At 37.6% G+C, this 20,721-nt stretch overlaps 1 protein-coding gene across 3 annotated transcripts in view; it reads left to right on the top strand.

Moving 5' to 3' along the window:
- Positions 1 to 20,721, top strand: part of TTC28 (tetratricopeptide repeat domain 28) — a 628,656-nt gene that overhangs the window by 214,132 nt on the left and 393,803 nt on the right. The gene's annotated exons all lie outside the window — the stretch shown is intronic.

Below are 20,721 nucleotides of genomic sequence, written 5' to 3'. Positions count from 1 at the left end.
TTGGAATAGTTTATTACTTTTACGGAAGAGTGTATTTCAAATCCCTGTACTTTCTCTATGGTAAAGTATTTTGTTTCTGGATTAGAAAGCTAAGTCTCAAATTTTAACTTTACTAAATTACATACTTACCTGCCTGAATGCTATGCTATGCTAGTTATTATGATACTATTAATTTTGGACCACAGCTTCTATAATAGTATAAAATTAGACTTAAAAATAATCAGACATTGTGGACAAAAGTAATTATTAAATAATAATAATAATTATTATTATTTTTTTTAGATTTTATTTATTTGAGAGAGAGAATGAGATAGAGAGCATGAGAGGGGCAGGGTCAGAGGGAGAAGCAGATTCCCTGCTGAGCAGGGAGTCCGATGCGGGACTCGATCCCGGGACTCCAGGATCATGACCTGAGCCGACGGCAGTCGCTTAACCAACTGAGCCACCCAGGTGCCCCAATTATTATTATTATTATTTTTAAAGATTTTATTTATTTATTTGAGACAGAGAGAATGAGAGACAGAGAGCATGAGAGGGAGGAGAGTCAGAGGGAGAAGCAGACTCCCTGCAGAGCAGGGAGCCCGATGCGGGACTCGATCCAGGGACTCCAGGATCATGACCTGAGCCGAAGGCAGTCGCTTAACCAACTGAGCCACCCAGGCGCCCCAAGGTGCCCCAATTATTAAATAATTATTAAAGAGGGCATGTATTGAATGGAGCACTGGGTGTTATACGCAAACAATGAATCATGGAACACTGCATCAAAAACTAATGATGTAATGTATGGTGATTAACATAACATAATAAAATTTTAAAAAAGTAATTATAAAGAGAAGTCTCACAAATTTCATGATAAAGGTCTTTCTGCAAATCCGTTCTGTATACCATTCCCAGATCAGTGCAACCTAGAGACCCAGGTTTTAGTTTTGGCCCTTCCCATGACTTGTGTCCTTGGGCATGTCATTTAATCTTTCATATTTGACTCCCCACTGTTCTAGGTTAGCACCTCATTATCGCTTGATGGATCTATTGCAAATGGCATCCTAATGATTTTTCTTTTTCTAGTCTCTTTTTTTCCTCTGGTTTTTCCTTCTTACTCCTTTTAGAGTAATTGTTAACCTCCCCTCCCCACATCTGTTCACATTATTCACCTCCTTAAAACCCTACTGTGTCTTTCCATTGTCTCATAGAGTTCTTCAAAGTGGGTAAGCACACCTTGGGTTAGGGGTTGTGCAAGAACATGACTGGGTTATGGGGCAAATATGAGAACTTGTTTTAATGTATTTTTTAATTTAAAAGAATAAGAAATAGGGGCACCTGGGTGGCTCAGTCGTTGAGCGTCTGCCTTCGGCTCAGGTCATGATCCCAGGGTCCTGGGATCGAGCCCCGCATCGGGCTCCCTGCTCTGCGGGAAGCCTGCTTCTCCCTCTCCCACTCCCCCTGCTTGTGTTCCCCCTCTCACTGTGTCTCTCTCTGTCAAATAAATAAATAAAATCTTAAAAAAAAAGAATAAGAAATAAATTAAGTTTTACTGATCTTTCAGTATGGCTTGCCACTCGTGCCCTCATTTGTTCAGAGGCCACCAGGGGTTCGTAGTGGTGCCCACTCATTGTTCATGTCAATCATTTGTTCAACTTCAGTGTGCTGTGAGGTACTGTAGTTTCCATCATAAAAGATCTTGCCTTCGGGGGTTAATTTTATTAGAAGAAGAAGAAAAAAGAAAAATGTGGTGTAGATTGTGTAGTGATGAAGAGGATGGGCTCTGCAGCTAGACTGCCTAGGTTTGAAGTCCAGCTCAGCCACTTCGAAGCTGTGTAGCCATTACTTACCTTCTGTACTTCACATGTCTCCTCTACTCAATGTGAATGGCACCTAGCTCTTAGTGAGACTTAGAGGATACAATGTAAAATGTATACAAGGAGCGCCTCACACATAAAATGTGCTTACTACATGTTTCGTCTTGGCATGACTGTATCCTACAGTGAAGCTGGCCATGGCTCAGCAGGTGCCTGTGCTTTTGCATTTGCTCCTTCCTTGGCCTAGAATACCTTCTCCTTGTACGCTCTGTAGCTTGCCTTCCTTTGCCACTGGTCATAACCTTAAGAGCTAACTCAGTCTTCTCCTCCTTAGTGAATCCTTCTATAATTGCTGGGCATAGCTGGCTGCACCCTCCTTTGACCGTACTTGATGGGCTATAGTCATCCCTGTACTGTAACTGTCAGTGTGTCTGTCTCTACCAGTGTAAGGTGTTTTTTTTGTTTTTTTAAAGATTCTATTTATTTATTTGACAGAGAGAGACACAGCGGGAGAGGGAACACAAGCAGGGGGAGCGGGAGAGGGAGAAGCAGGCTTCCCGCAGAGCAGGGAGCCCGATGTGGGACTCAATCCCAGGACCCTGGGATCATGACCGGAGCCGAAGGCAGATGCTTAACGACTGAGCCACCCAGGCGCCCCCCCAGTGTAAGGTTTTGAAGGCATAGGCACAGAGTAGGAATTGAATGAGTGAATCTTTGAAAAAATGTAATGAGTTTATTGAATAAGATGGTCAGTGATCTTCAACCAGTTGTCAAGATTCTCTGACTTGCCAGTTATTGGAGATGCTTAACTTGCAAGTTTATCTCTGCCCATTCTCACCCTCTTGAAACACCCTATGGACTATGAGTGAGGGTGATTTGTTAAAGGGGTAATCTTAACTATGCACCTATTAAAAATAAAGTCCCAGTGATGAGGTAGTGGTTGCACAATATTGTGAATGTACTGAGTGCAACTGTATCGTATACTTTAAAATGGTTAATTTTGTATAATATGAACTTCCCCTCGATTGAAAAAAAAGGGGAAAAAGTTAACAGTTATCTGTGACACATCTCATGACTGATCACCTGACATCAGTACAGCAGTACCATGGTTGTAAACCCCTGGAGTAAATCTTTATTTCCTTTAGCCTGAAATATTTTTGATTCTGTAAGCTTGGTAAGGAATGGTCATCTATAGAAAACTACTTCCAGGAACATTCGAGAAGCTGGGAATGGTTGATACACTTGATAAGAAGTGAAGGAAGTCAGCGATGAGAAAATCTGATTTGGCACCTTTAGTGTTCAGGAGCTAGCCAGTAAACATTGTGGTGTGAGAGGCTGCAGAGTTTAATTGGCCCAACCTCAAAAAAGGGCGCCAGCAGCCACCTTCATTTTGCTCATCAATTACAGCGATGACATGCTGTGGAAAACACCTGTGGAAGCAAGAGAAAACCTGAAATCCTGGCCGGCCCTGTCAGCTTTTGCTTCCACAATGAATTCATTAAATCATTAATAACAATGTATGTCTCAGCTTTAAGACTTTGCTTTTATTGATGTGTTAAAACCATGTAGTTTTATTGAAAGCTATAAAAATTATATCATTTAACTGACATTTTCAGGATTTACATGACTCTTTTGTCCTGAACTTTCTTGCTAGTCCCTCCCCTTTTAGGTGTTTGTAGCTAAAAGTATTCTCATTTGATTGAGCCCTTTGTTATTTATTGTGTTAGAATGTTGTCTTCGATGGACTCTGAAAAACAAACTGAGGGTTCTAGAGGGGAGGGGGATGGGAGGATGGGTTAGCCTGGTGATGGGTATTGAGGAGGGCACGTTCTGCATGGAGCACTGGGTGTTATGCACAAACAATGAATCATGGAACACTACATCTAAAACTAATGATGTAATGTATGGGGATTAACATAACAATAAAAAATTAAAAAAAAAGAATGTTGTCTTCGTTATTTTGAGCATTCTGTGCTTTTAGCATATATTTTAAGAAAAAACCAGAAAATCACGTCCTTTGGCTTATACCTTCTGTGTAATAAATTTAGCATTCTAGAAAAGGTACATGAAATAAGCTTGCTGACAATTGTCAGAGCTGCCCATCAGCTTTTTGCTTGTAGGTATCTCTCAGTTTGGATTATTAAAGGACTGAAATTTCTCTAGCTTGTTTCTGATTATGTAAGTAAATGTCCATTCATGAATGCACCCATATTTCTAGCATTATTTAATTTGTGGGTGATAATATTTTGGATTTATATCATGTCAGGGGACTGAGACTTGTAGAAGCACAGATTTTGAGGCAATTCTGAGTTAGAGAGCAGTTAACATTTGGAATAGAGTCAAAGTGGAGTTGGGAGCCAGGAGGTCATTGTGGGGACTCATTGTTTTTGGGTATGTACTCTCCCAATGTGCAATATACATAGACCTGAAACTAGAAAGATAATAGCTGGGGGTAGGGAAGGAAGAAACTCATAAGGAAACTTTGTTGCACACTCTGGGATAACTTTATTGTATCCTATGTTGGCATACCAACACTGACTAGATTAGATAAACTTTCTTTTCCACTGACAAAAGATTCCTTATTTTAGTTTGTCCAAGGTAGGTGTTCCTGGTTTTAAGGAAAACCAAAATACAACATTTTGAATCTGAAAACAGACTGAATGCCAACTTGTTTTACGTAATTAAAAACCTAAGTGTCCATTATATTTATCTGGATCGCTACTTCACTGCTCTGACAATTAGTTGTTAAGCGTATTTCATGTTTTTAATATTTATAAATGAACATAACAAGTATGCATACACACATTTCAGCATTATGCTCAATTGTGGTATCTGTGAAAAACTATAGTGCTTAAGCCCAGACCTATGAGATCTTTTTGGAGCTATGTTTGTGGAGTTGAGATTGTCCGGCATAAATAAGATTGTTGTTTTTGAGGAGTAGAGAGAAGATGTCATAATAAATTATTATGGACTCATATTCATTTTGATTGGGTTTTGGGTCTTCATTATTTAATAATTAGCTTTTTTCCAATAGAGGGTGGGCTTGAGAAAGAAAAGATAAAATGCAAACCCTTTGTTTTACTTTTAATTTTGGTAAAGATTTTAGGTTGAGCTGTGCGAAATTGCTGATGTTTGACCATCTTTTACCTACAGAAATGGAAATTTATTATGGTTCAATTAATATTTGGGGGCTAGGAATGGTGGTGATAAATATTGAAATTAAGACTAAAATGTGTTTGGGGTATTAATTATGAATTAATTTCAAAGTCACTGTGGTTTCCATGAAAAATTGCTACAGTAATATTTAATTGATCTATGGTGTTCTTGTGAATTTCTTGTTAACTCAAACTTACTTCATTAACTGTTAAATTTCAATCATTTTTTGATGTGAAATTTTCTAAAATATCTTACACATTTTCTGCCTTCTTGAACAGAAGGTACTAAGTGTGATTTAAACTTATTTTGATTACTTAGGATATTATCACAAACATGAATTATTCTACTTTGCTATAGTATAGCAATACTACAGGAGCTTTTAAGGAATGTAGAATTATTTGTTCCTATACTGAATGACCCTAGATTGCTCTTTGTTTCTTTTAAAATACTTTTACGTCTTCTTTAGACAGTATTTTTCTTTCTTTCTATTTTGTCCAAAGTAATGCTGCTGTCCTGTGCTTACCTCTTGTAGTTCTGTTGTGTGTATCTGTTTCCTGTCTGTGGTGGGTAGGAAACCCAGCTGAGTCTCAGCTTGTGATTAAGATGAAAGTAAGTACTTTGAATGAGGGTTCTCTTACGAGTGTGTGAACTCTAGAGTATGAACCGTGGCTTTCTATTTTGACTGCATAGAGGTTTTTTTTGCTTTGTTTTGTTTTTTTCATACTTTCTGGTTTTAGGCTATGTTTTAAATAGTTGAAGTGGTTAAATCAGTGACCTTTTGATAAGTGAGATATTTATTATTCTGTTGATTACCAAGAGGTAGATATGTTTGAGGATGCATGGTCACAGGAATTGAAAACATTTAAATGATTTGATAAATACCACTATAGTTTTTCTCTTCTCTGTCTTTGCTTTGGTGTATTTGGCTTGGCATTTTTAAAAATAACCTGTTCAGGGGCACCTGGGTGGCTCAGTCGTTAAGCGTCTGCCTTCGGCTCGGGTCATGATCCCAGGGTCCTGGGATCGAGCCCCGCATCGGGCTCTCTGCTTGGCCGGAAGCCTGCTTCTCCTTCTCTCACTCCCCCTGCTTGTGTTCCCTCTCTAGCTGTCTCTCTCTCTCTGTCAAATACATAAAATAATAAAATCTTTAATAATAAAAAAAATAACCTGTTCAGATATATACACACCGAAAAGATTATGTCAGAAGGAACTAACAGTAGTAGCTTATGTGAAGGGTAGAATTGCATATCCTAGGGAGTGTATATGATTGCCTTTGAGAGGAAACAGCCAAAGAATGTGGGATTTATTTAAACATTAATTAGTTACACATTAATTAATGAAAACATTATTTTTATAGTGACACAAACATTACTTATTTTAAACAGTTTTTTTGGTTTTAGCTTAGGCTCTTGCCAGAAGTATTTATGATACTGAGACTAAGACATTTTAGAAATGAAAGGACCCTAAGAAGCACTTAATGTTATAGATTAGGAAGCGGAGTACTAATCAGTAGGGTAAACTGGCACCCTCAGAATCATGTAGCTATTCTGAGGCTGGCTTAAGTCTGGGTATTCCAAGGAGAGACCATATCCACTGGACCGTACTGCTTCTACTTCTCTAGGAATTTGGAATAGGGTTGGGCTTGTTCGTAAAAAAAAAAAGACACATAGATGGCATAGTTCAAAGACACAAGAAATCTATTTGCTTTCAGATACCTCTTCTGTGACTTATTTTCCTAAAATTGTCCTTTTTGCTAATGCTTTAGAAATCCACAGTAAAATGCAAATATGGTGGTAACATTTGTTTGCTGTTTGTTAGTTTTGCTGTTACTTAGCAGACATTTAGGAATGGGATCTGTATAAATACTCTCTTGTCATAGCTGGTAGGGAGGGATTCATGAACCATGAGAACCTTCCTTAGTCACTGAGAGGCCTGGTTTGAGGTGGAGGAGGGTCACTTTGATGGAGACCATGAGTAGCCATGAAGCAGCACTAAGGGGGGTAGGAGTGCTGAAACACTGACTCTATCTTTGGCCCTCCATCTTATTCCTGCCCATGCAATGACCTGCCTGTGTTCCAGGCCCCTGGAAGTTAATGTATGTCTTGACTGGAATGCAGGAAGGCTTGTTCAGATCTTCCTTAAAAGTGGCACATAGAGGCTTCACTTTAGATAACTAGTAGAGATGCTCTGGTGCACAGATGGTGGCACTTGAGATAACTACCCCAGGACCTCACCACTGTGCCCTTAACTTTATAAAAGCTATTGCTGGAGGTCCAAACAGGGCAGAGAATAGCGGTGGAGGATGGGGCAGAGAATGGTTGTCTACCGCCTGGATCAGTCATCTGCCAGATACCCCCTGTCAGTAAGTTGCCCTGAATAAAACTCTTTCTAAGCGTATGGGATGGTTTACTTTAGTTTTGGTCTTAAAGTGCCTTCTTGGTCTAGAGAATACTGACCCTCTTCCACCTTCTAACAAGGGGTCTGTGATTTGGGAGGACAGGAGAATCAGTTGAGAGTGGAAATAGAGGATGTTGGCCACAAACTTCACATACTTCATAATTTCAAGGGAGGACCCGTTCTAGGTCAGAGTAGTTGATGCAAAAGGACCAAGAGTAAGGGGAGAAAAATTAATGACTATTATCAATAAAGATGAAATAATTTATCTGAAAAGTAAATTGTTTATGTAGGTTTACACAAATGTGAAGTAGACCTCACTGGTAAGTAAATCATATCAGGATGTACTTGTCTCTGTTCTAATTATTTCTGATGATAGCTATGGTTCTTGAGAAATTTTAATGAACCATATAAATGCTATCCCATTTATGGTGGTCACGAAACAAACAATTTAGAAGAACTGGGTTATTATGGAAACCAGTGTTTTCAGTAAATAACTGTAACTGTGGGTAAATTGTGTTAATTTGAACAGAACTCTTTTATTTTTTAAAGTGAATACATAACAGATCTTTGCATTGCATCATACTGACTTAAGAATGAATGAGAATGTAAAATTCTTAAAGCTAATTTTTAAATTATAAATTTATATCGGGCACCTGGGTGGCTCAGTTGGTTAGGCGACTGCCTTCGGCTCAGGTCATGATCCCAGGGTCCTGGGATCGAGTCCCGCATCGGGCTCCCTGCTCTGCGGGGAGCCTGCTTCTCCCTCTCCCACTCCCCCTGCTTGTGTTCCCTCTCTCGCTCTGTCTCTGTCAAATAAATAAATAAAATCTTTAAAAAAAAATTATAAATTTATATAATTTAAATTATAAATCTGTAGACCATTCTGCTGACACTTAGAAGTTGATTAAAAGAGGATAAAAAGGTGGACAAAGTAACTCGATTTCTTCCTCTCTTAAAAATTTAAACAGAAAAATTCTAACTTTAAGAGATACAGTTAATGGGGCACCTGGGCGGCTCAGTCAGTTAAGCGTCTGCCTTCAGCTCAGGTCATGATCCCGGAGTTCTGGGATCGAGTCCCGCATCTGGCTCCCTGCTCGGCAGGGAGTCTGCTTCTCCCTTTGCTCTTTACCTCGCTGTATTCTCTTTCACACATACACTCTCTCTCTCAAATAAATAAATAAGATCTTTTTTTAAAAAAGAGAGAAACCTGGGCGCCTGGGTGGCTCAGTCGTTAAGCCTTTGGCTCAGGTCATGATCCCAGTGTCCTGGGATCGAGCCCCGCAACGGCCTCCCTGCTCAGTGGGAAGCCTGTTTCTCCCTCTCCCACTTGCCCTGCTTGTGCTCACTCTCTTGCTGTCTCTCTCTCTCTCTCTCTCTGTCAAATAAATAAATAAAATCTTTAAAAAAAAAAAAAAGAAGAGAGATACCAGTTAAAGGAAAGATCTTCAATTATAGGTCACTGACTCTGTTATTATATACACAAGTATAATCAACACTTACATTGACCAAATCAGGGAAGATTAATTGGCACAGAGGTTATATAATCTCATCATGGATGAGTTTTAAACACTAATGTAAAAATGTACAAATTTTGGGTAAATAGAACCAGATATTTGTTCAGAGTTTAAAATGTCTATAATTTCTTAGTGGATTCTGTCACCATTTTAGAGACTATTTCAATGATACATGCTTTTAAATGAGAATAATTTTAAAAACCAGATTTCTTCTAAATGTTCAAATGATTAGACATTTATTAAAGCTGTTGGAGATGCAGATATGAATAAAATACATTTTCTCTGGAAAGGAGGATGAGGCCAGTGCACAAATACCTGAAGTGTGAGTGGCATATGTTAAGTATCACCAGAGAGAGTCAGTAAAAGGAGAGGTCACAGCTGAGTTGGTAAAAGAAGGGGAAGGGTTTGGAGTATGGAATAGGAGTTCATAGACCAAAAGAGTCTGCCTGGTGGAGTGACATTTCAACTAGACTTGGTGGGCTGATTTTTACCAGAAGGAGATGAGGAGGCCATTCCAGGCAGTGAGAATAATGGAGGGAAAGGCAAGCTGAGCATGTTTTTACAACATGGTAAGGAATCCCAGTTTGGCTGGAGGATAAGCTTCAAATGCCGGCTGAAATCCGGACAGTAATTGGCCCCAAAGATGGTGAAATTAAGTTTTCACATGCTTATTCTCCTCCTAATGCTTGGTGAGTAACTGGATTTTCTCACACATTCTTATTAAAGGAAAATGAAAAACCGAGTAGGTTGCAAATGATGGGATTTTATTTGGCTCTGCAAGGATTTTTATAAATACTACAGCAGCTGTTTATATGTTTTTCATGATTGCCCTATGCATATCAGAATGATTCTCTTCATTGTTTCTGCATAAGTCCACATTTGACTCAAGTTTATCTTTGAATGTTTGCCATTCTCATTTTGTTTGTACTCCCTTGGGTAGTATTAGTTACCTGATGATAGGAATATCATAAATTTGGAATTCCAAGCACTTCCAACTTCAGAATGTCATCTCTTTACTACACATATTATGTAGTACTGTTAAACAATCAGTTTGAAGTCTGTAGCACAACTCACAAAGCAACAATCTCTCCTGTATTTCCAAATAAAGTACTTGAAGGGAATGATATTTGCAGAATGTGCTATAGTGGTAAATTTAGAGAGTACAAGATAATTACTTGTAATTATGGCAATTTCTGTAAGGGAAATCATCTTAATTTGTTCCTACTAAGAAATAGAATCGCTCTACTCATAGCATTTGAATCTTTTTAGGAGATTAATGCTGTGTGCCTTCATTACTTTGAATGGACATTACAGCTTTTCACTACATCTGAAATTACCCCTTTAATTCACGCTTCTGTTTGAATTTCTGTTAAATGCAGTCTTCACTTTAAAAAAAATCATATTCCAGAGCTCTTGTTGGAGAGAACTTACACGTCCATCCTAAGCAAATTGTGAAAGAATAGTACATCTCTACTAGGAGAATAAACTCCCAAAGAAGCCCTAGTCTGGATGGTGAAAAGAGTCTTTAACTCATACTTGGAACATTCACCTGTCATGTTATTCCCTGAAGATTTTAAAATTTAGATGGCCTTGAGGCTGATGGGTAATTACTATGGCTTAAAAGGGATTCTGTGTCTCTGGGCATTTTTATGAAGACAGCATTCTGACTACTTTTTTTATTTTTAAGTATTTAATTATACCATCTGGGAAAGGTAACTTGTATGTAGTTAAGACAGAAAATTGGAGTGGGAAGAATGGGTTTATACCAGAATATAACAAATTGGAAAGAATATTGAAACAGAAATGATGGACATATGTCTCCACAGGTGACAAAGGTACTAAGTATGGAAAGCTAACTCATTGTTAGGCTGAGATTGTCTACAAAAATAAGTGATTTCAGTCTTGAGAGCTAGTGGGGTGGCTTAAACAATTCTGAGTTTTCAATTAACACCTATTTCTTCGCATTATACAGGAATTTCTGTTGGCTGCAGTGAGTTGAGACTGGTGACTCGGTGCTAAAATTTCTGTGTCCCCTGATGTCAGGTACAATACTTAGCAATCAGAAGCCATGCTTGAGTATAGCAGCTTTCAGATCGGATCAGGCGGAGCTGGTGAGAGGCGAGAGCCACAAGTGACTCAAGAACTGTTCTTTGATTTTGAAATGTCTTGCCCTTTCTACTAAGACCTAAGCTTGTAGTCAAGCTTGGGTTAATTGATTGAATAATTATTTCAATATGCATTTGTTGAGGGCCCATTATGTGCCAGATGCTGGCTATTCATTTCATAATGAGGAGGAAAAATGAGTAATGCTTAATGGTAGCTCCATTATCTCAAAATTTGGGATAGTTCAGTTTATCCTTATGAATGTTTGCTAAGTAAGTTAGTAATTACTGAATTTGAGAGAACCAACTAATTTACTAACTATAAGCACTTTAATAATTTATGAAGTGTTAGATGTTGGGAGTGCAGATTCAGATATAACATGATCCCCATTCTCAAGAAGCTTACAGTCTAGACAGGAAGTCAGAGGAGAAAATAAATTATTGCAATACAATATGATAACAATGGTACCACATATGGGGTGCTCTGGGAACATTGAAAAGCAGGACAAAGGAGGAGGAGGAGGTGATGTGAGCTAAGCATTGAACTATGTGTAGAAGTTATCTAGGTTAATAACCAGTGTATTTCTAGAAGACTTTAACACTTACTTTCATTTTTATTACAGTGATTTTCAAAAGTAAACTAAGTTTAAAAGGGTTCAGCACGTTCTGATTTCATTTATTATTTCCATGTTATATCATAGTTTGATTTTCTTTTAATACTTTTGGAAGATTAATGTGCATTTCCTATGTATTTACCTCCAATTAAATTAGTTTTCACAGTTGGATTCTTAATAAAATGAGTGCTACCTTGAGTCTGTCTTTTCTTTCCCTTTCTCCCTCCCTCCCTCTCTCTCTCCCTTTCTTTCTTTCTTCTTTCTTGTGACATAATGTCTTCCCTTTTTAAAAATACTTTAATATACAGACCTTTTGAATGTATTATACCCATATTAATTTTTTTCCTTAAATTTTTTTTTAATGAGGAAAGCTGTTCTCAAAGTATTTTTCACTAGATTCACTGAGGAGGAAAAAATTCTATGGTAAATAAATTTGGAATAAGTGTACACACTGTTTTCCTTTTGGAGATTCATTTGGCATATTGTGAGGGTTCTGAGAAGTCCTACAATTAAGAAAGAAAGGAAGGGAGGAGAGACTTCTTTACCTTTATTCAACAAAATCTTTCCTAAATACGACCTTTTGGGAATTGCTTTTTAAAAGATTTTTATATATTTAAAACATTTATTGAAGTATAGCTGACATACAATGTTGTATTAGTTTCAGGTGTACAACATAATGACCTGACAATTCCATACATTACTCAGTGCTCACCACAGTAAGCGTAGTTACCATCCATCACCATACGGTGCTATTATAATATTATTAACTATATTTCTTATGTTGTACATTTCATTTCTGTGACTTATTTATTTTATAACTGGAACTTTGTACTCTCAGTCCTCTTCCCCTATTTTACCCATACCCCCCAGGTCCTGACAGCTACCGTTAGTTTTCTGTATTCAAGTCCTTTTTTTTTTCTTTAAGTTTTATTTTTTACTTTAAAAATTTATTTAAGGGACGCCTGGGTGGCTCAGTCATTGAGCGTCTGCCTTCGGCTCAGGTCACGATCCCAGGGTCCTGGGATAGAGTCCCGTGTCGGGCTCCCTGCTCGGCGGGGAGCCTGCTGCTCCCTCTGCCTGCTGCTCCCCCTGCTTGTGTTCTCTCTCTCTCTCTGACAAATAAATAAATAATCTTAAAAAAAATTTATTAAAAAAAATTTTTAAGTAGAGTTGACACATAATGTTACATTAGTTTCAGGTGTACAGCATAGTGGTTTGACAAGTTTATACATTATGCTATGCTCACAAGTGTAGCTACCATCTGTCATGCTATTACAATATCATTGACTATCTTCCTGATGCTGTGACTTTTATTCCTGTGATTTATTTGTTTCACAAGTAGAAGCCTGTATCTCCCACTCCCTCATCCCCTTTCCTCTGGCAACCATCAGTTTGTTCTCTGTATTTATAGGTCTGATTCTGTTTTTTTTTAATTCATTTGTTTTGTTTTTAGATTCCATATATGAATGAAATCATAAGGTATTTGTCTTTCTCTGTCTGACTTATTTCACTTAGCATAATACCTTCTAGGTCCATCCATGTTGTTGCAAATGGCACAATCTCATTCTCTCTTACAGCTGCGTAATATTCCATTGTGTATATACACACATCTTCCTTATTCATTTGGCTATTAATGGACAGTTAGGTAGCTTGGCTGTTGTAAATAATGCTGCAGTAAACATAGGGGTGCATGCATCTTTTCAAATTAGTGTTTTCATTTTCTTTGGGTAAATATCCAGTAGTGAAATTATTGGATTATATGGTAATTCTATTTTTTTTTTAAGATTTTATTTATTTATTTGAGAGAGAGAATGAGATAGAGAGCATGAGAGTGGGGAGGGTCAGAGGGAGAAGCAGACTCCCTGTTGAGCAGGGAGCCCGATGTGGAACTCGATCCCGGGGTTCCAGGATCATGACCTGAGCCGAAGGCAGTCACTTAACCAACTGAGCCACCCAGGTGCCCCGGTAATTCTATTTTTAATTTTTTGAGGAACTTCCATGCTGGTTTCTACAGTGGCTGTACCAATTTGCATCCCCACCAAAGGGTTCCTTTTCCTCCACATTCTTGCCAACACTTGTTACTTCTTGTCTTTTTGATTTTAGCCGTTCTGACAGGTATAAGGTGATACCTCATTGTGTTTTTGCTTTGCATTTTCCTGATGATTAGTGATGTTAAGCATCTTTTCATGTGTTTGTTGGCCAACTGTATGTCTTTGGGAAAATGTCTGTTCAGGTCCTCTGCCCCTTTTTTAATCTGATTTTTTTTGGTGTTGAGTTGTATAAGTTCTTTATATATTTTGGATATTAACCCTTTGTCAGATATATATTTGCAAATATCTTCTCCCATTCTGTAGGTTGCTTTATTGTTTTGTTGACAGTTTCCTTTGCTGTGCAAAAGCTTTTTTTTTTTTTTAATTTATTTATTTGACAGAGAACGAGCACAAGTAGGGGGAGCAGCAGAGGCAGAGGGAGAAGCAGGCTCCCCACTGAGCAGGGACCCTGATGCGGGACTAGATCCCAGGACTCCAGGATCATGACCTGAGCTGAAGGCAGATGCTTTAATGACTGAGCCACCCAGGCGCCCGTGCAAAAGCTTTTTATTTTGATGTAGTCCCAATAGTTTAATTTTGCTTTTGTTTCCCTTACCTTAGGAGACATGTCTAGAAATATGTTGCAATGGCCAGTGTAAGAGAAGTTACTGCTTGTGTTCTCTTCTAGGATTTTTATGGTTTTAGGTCTCACATTTAGGTCTTTACTCCATTTGAGTTTATTTTTGTTTATGGTGTTAGAAAGTGGTTCAGTTTCATTCTTTTGCATGTAGCTGTCTAGTTTTCCCAGCATTATTTATTAAAGAGACTGTCTTGGGAATTGCTTCCTTTCTTAATATATCTTTGTTTTTGGATTAGATAAAAGAATTCATACACATAATCAATATGGAAATATTCTTTTCTTATGGGCTGGAATTAATTAGAAGGAAATAAGAAAGAAGACAAAAGAAGGAAATAAAATGAAGATTATAGAAATAGAGGTGATAGAAAAATATTGGTAGCAGCAGAAAGGTTAAAAAAATTCTTGTAAAGGCTACAAAATGTTATTAAAATGTGACATAGTGAAATCCATTTATCAGGTTCCTGGATTTAACATTTCCCTAGAGATATGAAAATGTTGCTAAGTGCCAAAGTATTTTTCTCACATTTAATTTTTACAGTGCTTAAAACGTTTCCCTACTGTTTTTTCCTGAAAAATATTATGAGGGTTTCACTTTGTTATTAAAGGACGAAAATTTTTTAACAATGTAAAGTTAGATAAGAGAGCTGCTTAGTTCCCTTGGTGAATTTCACAATTGGGAAAACATTTTCTCCTTCCTGACTTTCTAAGGGCAGGTAAGTTTGAGGTGGTATGGAAAGAATCTCTTAAGTCTGATGCTGCTTATGATGGTGTGAAATGTAGTAATTAAGTCTTCAATAAAGGTATGAATTGTTCAGTTGTTTGGTTACTTTTTTTTTTTTTTTTTTTTGATGGAGTGCTTTTATTTTTTCGGAGCTCTACTGGATAAAAGGGCATTTCTGAACTTGATTAGGGGGAGATCAGGGAGGGCCATTGAGTCTGTCTACTCTTGCCAGATAGCTTAGATAAAGAACAGGAATTGAGTGGGTGGAGCATGCTCTAAGTCTTGTCAAAATATTCCACTTAGCTCTTGCCTGATGTATAACCAAGTGGTCCCCTTCCATTAAAGCAACCTTAGAAAGTAGAAAGTAAGAGACCTGGAAATTGAAGAGACCTTGGGGTTAGAATTGACTATTTTAGAATTTAGAGATTCCTGGGGACAACCAACTAACAAGATGGATTCAGAAAACTGTATAAGTAGGACTTCTTATTTAATTAAATTAGTTAATAATGTTTTTTGCTTAGTTTTTTTTTTTTTTTAACTTTGACATTTGAAGTCTTGTTGGAAATGTCATCAGCTGTACTGAAGAGAACCAAAGGAGGATTTTGTTGTTGTTTTCCTCCACTCCCCCTAGGTTAGGTCATTCATCGAACAAATATTTACCAAGTGCTTACTGAATTCTGATGAGGAAAGCAACCACCTCTTGGTGCTAGGAAGACAATGACAGCTACTCTCGAAGTGACAAAGTGACTCACCCCAGGGAAAGTGAGACTGAGGAGATATTGTTGGGCTTTGTTCGTGAGGAAGATTTTCCCTTACTCTGTCTCCATAGTCCCCCATTCCATCTCATCTTGATCAAATTGAACTCCTGCAGGGCCTCTCAAGCCCTCTTCTCTCTGAGATCCACCAAGTTGGAATTAATCCCTTCTTTCACTGCACTGTTTTATCCTTATTAGAGCAATTATTGCAGTTTGATCAATTGATCAATGAATTGATTGATTAGTTCATTCGTTCAACATGTATTTGTTAAACACAATGAACTGGCCATTCAACATATCGGGGGGGTGCTGATGAGTAAGACTCTGTCTCTGTCTTCAGGGAGCTAATTGTGCATTGCTTATTTCTTGTCTATACGCTTACTCCCACTAGGTCTTAAACCTCTAAAGAGTAGTGATGGCTCTTACTCGTATCTTCTCCTGTGTGCCCAGCATAGCGCCTGACTATACAAGGCATTCAGCAAGTGCCTTTGAATATATTGAATTTGTTTTTGTTTCTGTCACACAGAACTGAAGATTCATGGATATTGCTCCATTATAGTTGAAATTTGTATAATAGGCTTATATTGGAGGAAACCAGAGCTCTGACAGCTTATATTAAGTGACACATCCAGCTGTATTTAGTAAGCCTATAACAGATGAATTCATATTTGATACTTTTTATGTTAATTTACAAGCCACTGAACTATTGTGCCTTACTTTAGCTTATTTTAAATAAACCGAATAACTGAAGAACTATGTTTTTGAAATATAATTTGTAGTAGAAACAAAGGGTTGGATCTTTGTTTATACGCACAATGATTTAGTAAGCAATAAAATCAGATGTCAAAAGGCTTTTAGGTCACTGCTTGAGTAGCATTGTGGTTTATTATTTACCTTTTGCCTACCACAAATGTTCTTCTAATCCAAGAGCCCAGAGTAAATGTTTGTTGAGAGTCTCTGCAATGCCTAAACAATGAAATATTCACATGCTTTAGTGGTAGCAAAATTGAATGGCAAACAGCTGCCAACAGCCATTCCTTACTGATCGAATCCAGGAGGTTTGTGAAAGGGGAACATATGGATAGGGGCTAACTGGAAATTAGCAAAGATCTAAATGTTTGACTAAATGTGGTTATAGTTTGGTATGGTAAAGCCCAGAGGTGAGAAATGACCTCGTATCAAAGCCAAGTGATGAGGAAGAACTTTACTGGAAACAGCTATGACACAACACAGAATTAGGTAGGAGATGCTTTTTCCTGGGATTATATTCAAAGGAAGTTGTTATCAGACATATACTATGGCCTGAATAAGGAAATAATAACTTCAAAATGACCTAAAAAGGCACAATTTCTGCCAGGGTATAGTTGGGAAGCATATATTACTATCTAATTATATTGCAGTGTTCTGAGTATTCTAATGAAAGTACATACTACAAATATGGGACCACTGAGAACAGAACCTTGAGGGAAATAGAGGAGGTTTCCCACCCTTGCAGAAGGTTTTGTTTCAGACAGAAACACCTATGCATCATCATAGGCAAAGGCAGGAAGATGTGAAACACTAGAACACATTTGTTTATTTATTTGTTTGTTTATTGTGGGAGTGTAAAACACGATGGGCAAGTAATTAGTAAGAGCTTAATTTCCTGTATTCCTTGATATAAATAGTACCAAAAAATGATAAATAATCAGGAAAATGTATTTCTTTGGGTCTTAGTCATATTTTCTTTCTTTCTTTTTATTTTCCCCCTCTTTTGAGAGAGAGAGTGCACGCACACAGTAGGGGAGAGGCAGAGGGCGAGGGAGAGAATCTTAAGTAGGCTCTGTGCTGAGCGCCCAGCCTGACACTGGGCTCAATCTCAGGACCCCGAGAGCATGACTTACACCGAAATCAAGAGTTGGACACTTAACTGACTTAGTGATATGACCCTTAGTCATATTTTCCAGTGTTTAATGCAGCATCTGTTAAATGGATGCAAGGACGACCTTTCATTGCATCTTTTCATGTGCAGTTATTAGGTATTTTTTCAAGTTATTTCATAAGGTTACTTTTACAGGAGTTAAATATACTGAAGACCTGGCATTTCCAGATGTAACATTTAACATCCAAATTTAAATTGCTCTAGTGACCCCAAAGAGTGACAATTTGTGATCTTGATAAAGCACACAGTGGACCATGTGTCACCTGTGAGTTGCTTAGCTAATGAGAGAGCATTGCTGGCTACCCAGCAACCTCATAGGAAACCTCTTTATAAATATACCCACATTTGCATTACTGCTATTGTCCTCAGCCTCCTCCCTGCTATGTAGTGTCCTCCATCCTCTTCTTCCTCACGATGGCCTATGTACTCTCCAGTGGCCATCATCAGCACTTGGAAACCTTGCTCTTGTTTTGCACAGACAGGTAAGGTTAATGTCGCTACTAAAATGATGTAACTTAATGGACTTTAGAGTTTACTTGCATGGCAGGATATATTTTAATGGCATCATAAATTATTTTAGTCCAGTATTTATAGAACCATTGAGGGTCTGAAAAGGGTTATCTAAAAATTTCAGTCATATCTTAGTGAATTTTGCAGGGGAGTTGGAATGATCCAGAGATCTTTAGGAATATCAGGGATCTGTAGCAGTTTCAAGTTTTTGACTGTTAATCTGGAATCTTTTTCATCTCAGATACATGGTATGTAATAGCTGTATTTTCTTCATTAAAAAAACTGACCTGTGCTTTCAGTATTTTGAGTGAAGAAGTAGGTGACTGGAAATGAGCAAATGATAATACAAATAAGCAATTTGTATTATCCATCGATAGGAATTGTTAATGTTAACAATACATTTAAATATATGTATAATTGATTTTTTAAATAAAAATTAGACTTTTAGTGTTTATGAAATAAGGGCTTTCTGAGTTTTAAAATGCTTTTAAGCTTTTTATAGAGGCATGGATAAAACTTATTTAATGTTATTGAATGGCAAAAGGTGCAGACTAATAGAATTTAGAGATATATAAGGTTTTATTTTTTTATTTTTTTCTTTTTCTTTTTTTTTTTTTTAATTCTTATGTTAATCCCCATACATTACAACATTAGTTTTAGATGAAGTGTTCCATGATTCATTGTTTGTGCACAACACCCAGTGCTCCATGCAGAATGTGCCCTCCTCAATACCCACCACCAGGCTAACCCATCCTCCCACCCCCCTCCCCTCTAGAACCCTGTTTGTTTTTCAGAGTCCATCGTCTCTCATGGTTCGTCTACCCCTCCGATTTCCCCCGCTTCATTCTTCCCCTCCCGCTACCTTCTTCTTCTTCTTTTTTTTTTGTTTCTTAACATATATTGCATTATTTGTTTCAGAGGTACAGATTTGAGATTCAACAGTCTTGCACAATTCACAGCGCTTACCAGAGCACATACCCTCCCCAGTGTCTATCACCCAGTCCCCCCATCCCTCCCACCCCACCCCCCACTCCAACAACACTCAGTTTGTTTCCTGCGATTAAGAATTCCTCATATCAGTGAGATCATATGATACATGTCTTTCTCTGTTTGACTTATTTCACTCGACATAATCCCCTCCAGTTCCATCCACGTCGTTGCAAATGGCAAGATCTCATTCCTTTTGATGGCTGCATAATATTCCATTGTAGATATATAAGGTTTTAAATCACAAGTGAAAAAATGTGTTTGTGGTGTTGAATTACATGGTTCCAAAAAAAGCTTTTGACCATTAACCTCTGAAACCCATCCGTATGTTTATCCATTTGTATATAACCCTCCCTCCCCTGCTTAATGCTCATCAAAGCCATTTAGTAGGAAGGCCATTCAGATATAAAGTGAGAAGAAGAGTGCTTTTTTTTTCATGTTTTTGAGCTTTATGTTATTATTATTATTGTGTTGAATATAACATTTTGTGCTTTGTGGACTTAACAGAGATACTTCTATTCATTTACTCTCCTCCTTTCCTCTTTAAAAATTCCAATGATTATTTTTAAGAGAAATACAACCGAAGATCATGACATCCCCAGTGAATCTGTTTAAAGGTTATATAGTAGACCACATTTCTTCCTTTTTTTTTTTCTCCTTGACTATGTACTTATTATAGCTCTTCTTGATTTGCAATAGCAACTACAGGCATTTTGATAAATGCCTTAAACAAGTATATAATTTCATCAGTTCTTGTGTAAATGATATTTCTTCTTTAAGTAGATAATTAGCCATAAATTGATAATTATTGCTAATATATATGGAAAAAACATTCCAACCTCATTAGTCATTAGAGAAATATGCACCTCTTTTGGACTCCTATTTCTTTTGATGATGTGCTTATTTGTAATTTTCTTCAAAAAGTCAGTAAATTACTATGTAAAATGGAACCAAAACAATTCTTTTTAAAGGTTTCACTCTGTTATTTGTATTTTCCTAGATTGAGGCAAATCAATTTTCCAGGGCTGAAGCTTTGTTTAATTTTGAAAGACAAAGTATCTTTTTTTTTTTAAGATTTTATTTATCTGAGACAGAGAGAATGAGAGAGACAGAGAGCACATGAGAGGGGGGAAGGTCAGAGGGAGAAGCAGGCTCCCTGCTGAGCAGGGAGCCCGATGCGGGACTCGATCCAGGGACTCCAGGATCATGACCTGAGCCGAAGGCAGTCGCTTAACCAACTGAGCCACCCAGGCGCCCAAGACAAAGTATCTTTTAAGCATGCTTTTGGATATGTGCATATAAGGAACCGAATAGGATATGCCAAACTCCCTTTTCTATAGTTAGGTGATATAGGACAAAAGCAAGGAATAAAGTAGAAAGAAATACTTACAAATACATGGGAACCCCATTGGAGGTCATATAGCATCTTTACAGATTGCTTGTCAGGTAAACCAGATAGGTTGTGGCTTTTTCCTGAACGCCTTGTTACTGGTTAATAATAACACTAGCCTCTGCAGGTTGCAACTCTGTAGCAGAGTGAAGTTTTTCTTTTTCTTTTTTAATTAAATTAAATTAATT

Source organism: Mirounga leonina, unplaced genomic scaffold (genome assembly GCF_011800145.1).
Source record: "Mirounga leonina isolate KUSES-001 unplaced genomic scaffold, KU_Mleo_1.0 Mir_171, whole genome shotgun sequence".
Classification (NCBI taxonomy): domain Eukaryota; kingdom Metazoa; phylum Chordata; class Mammalia; order Carnivora; family Phocidae; genus Mirounga; species Mirounga leonina.
The sequence above is the reverse complement of the archived record's forward strand: the minus strand, read 5'-3'. Positions and strand labels throughout refer to the sequence as shown.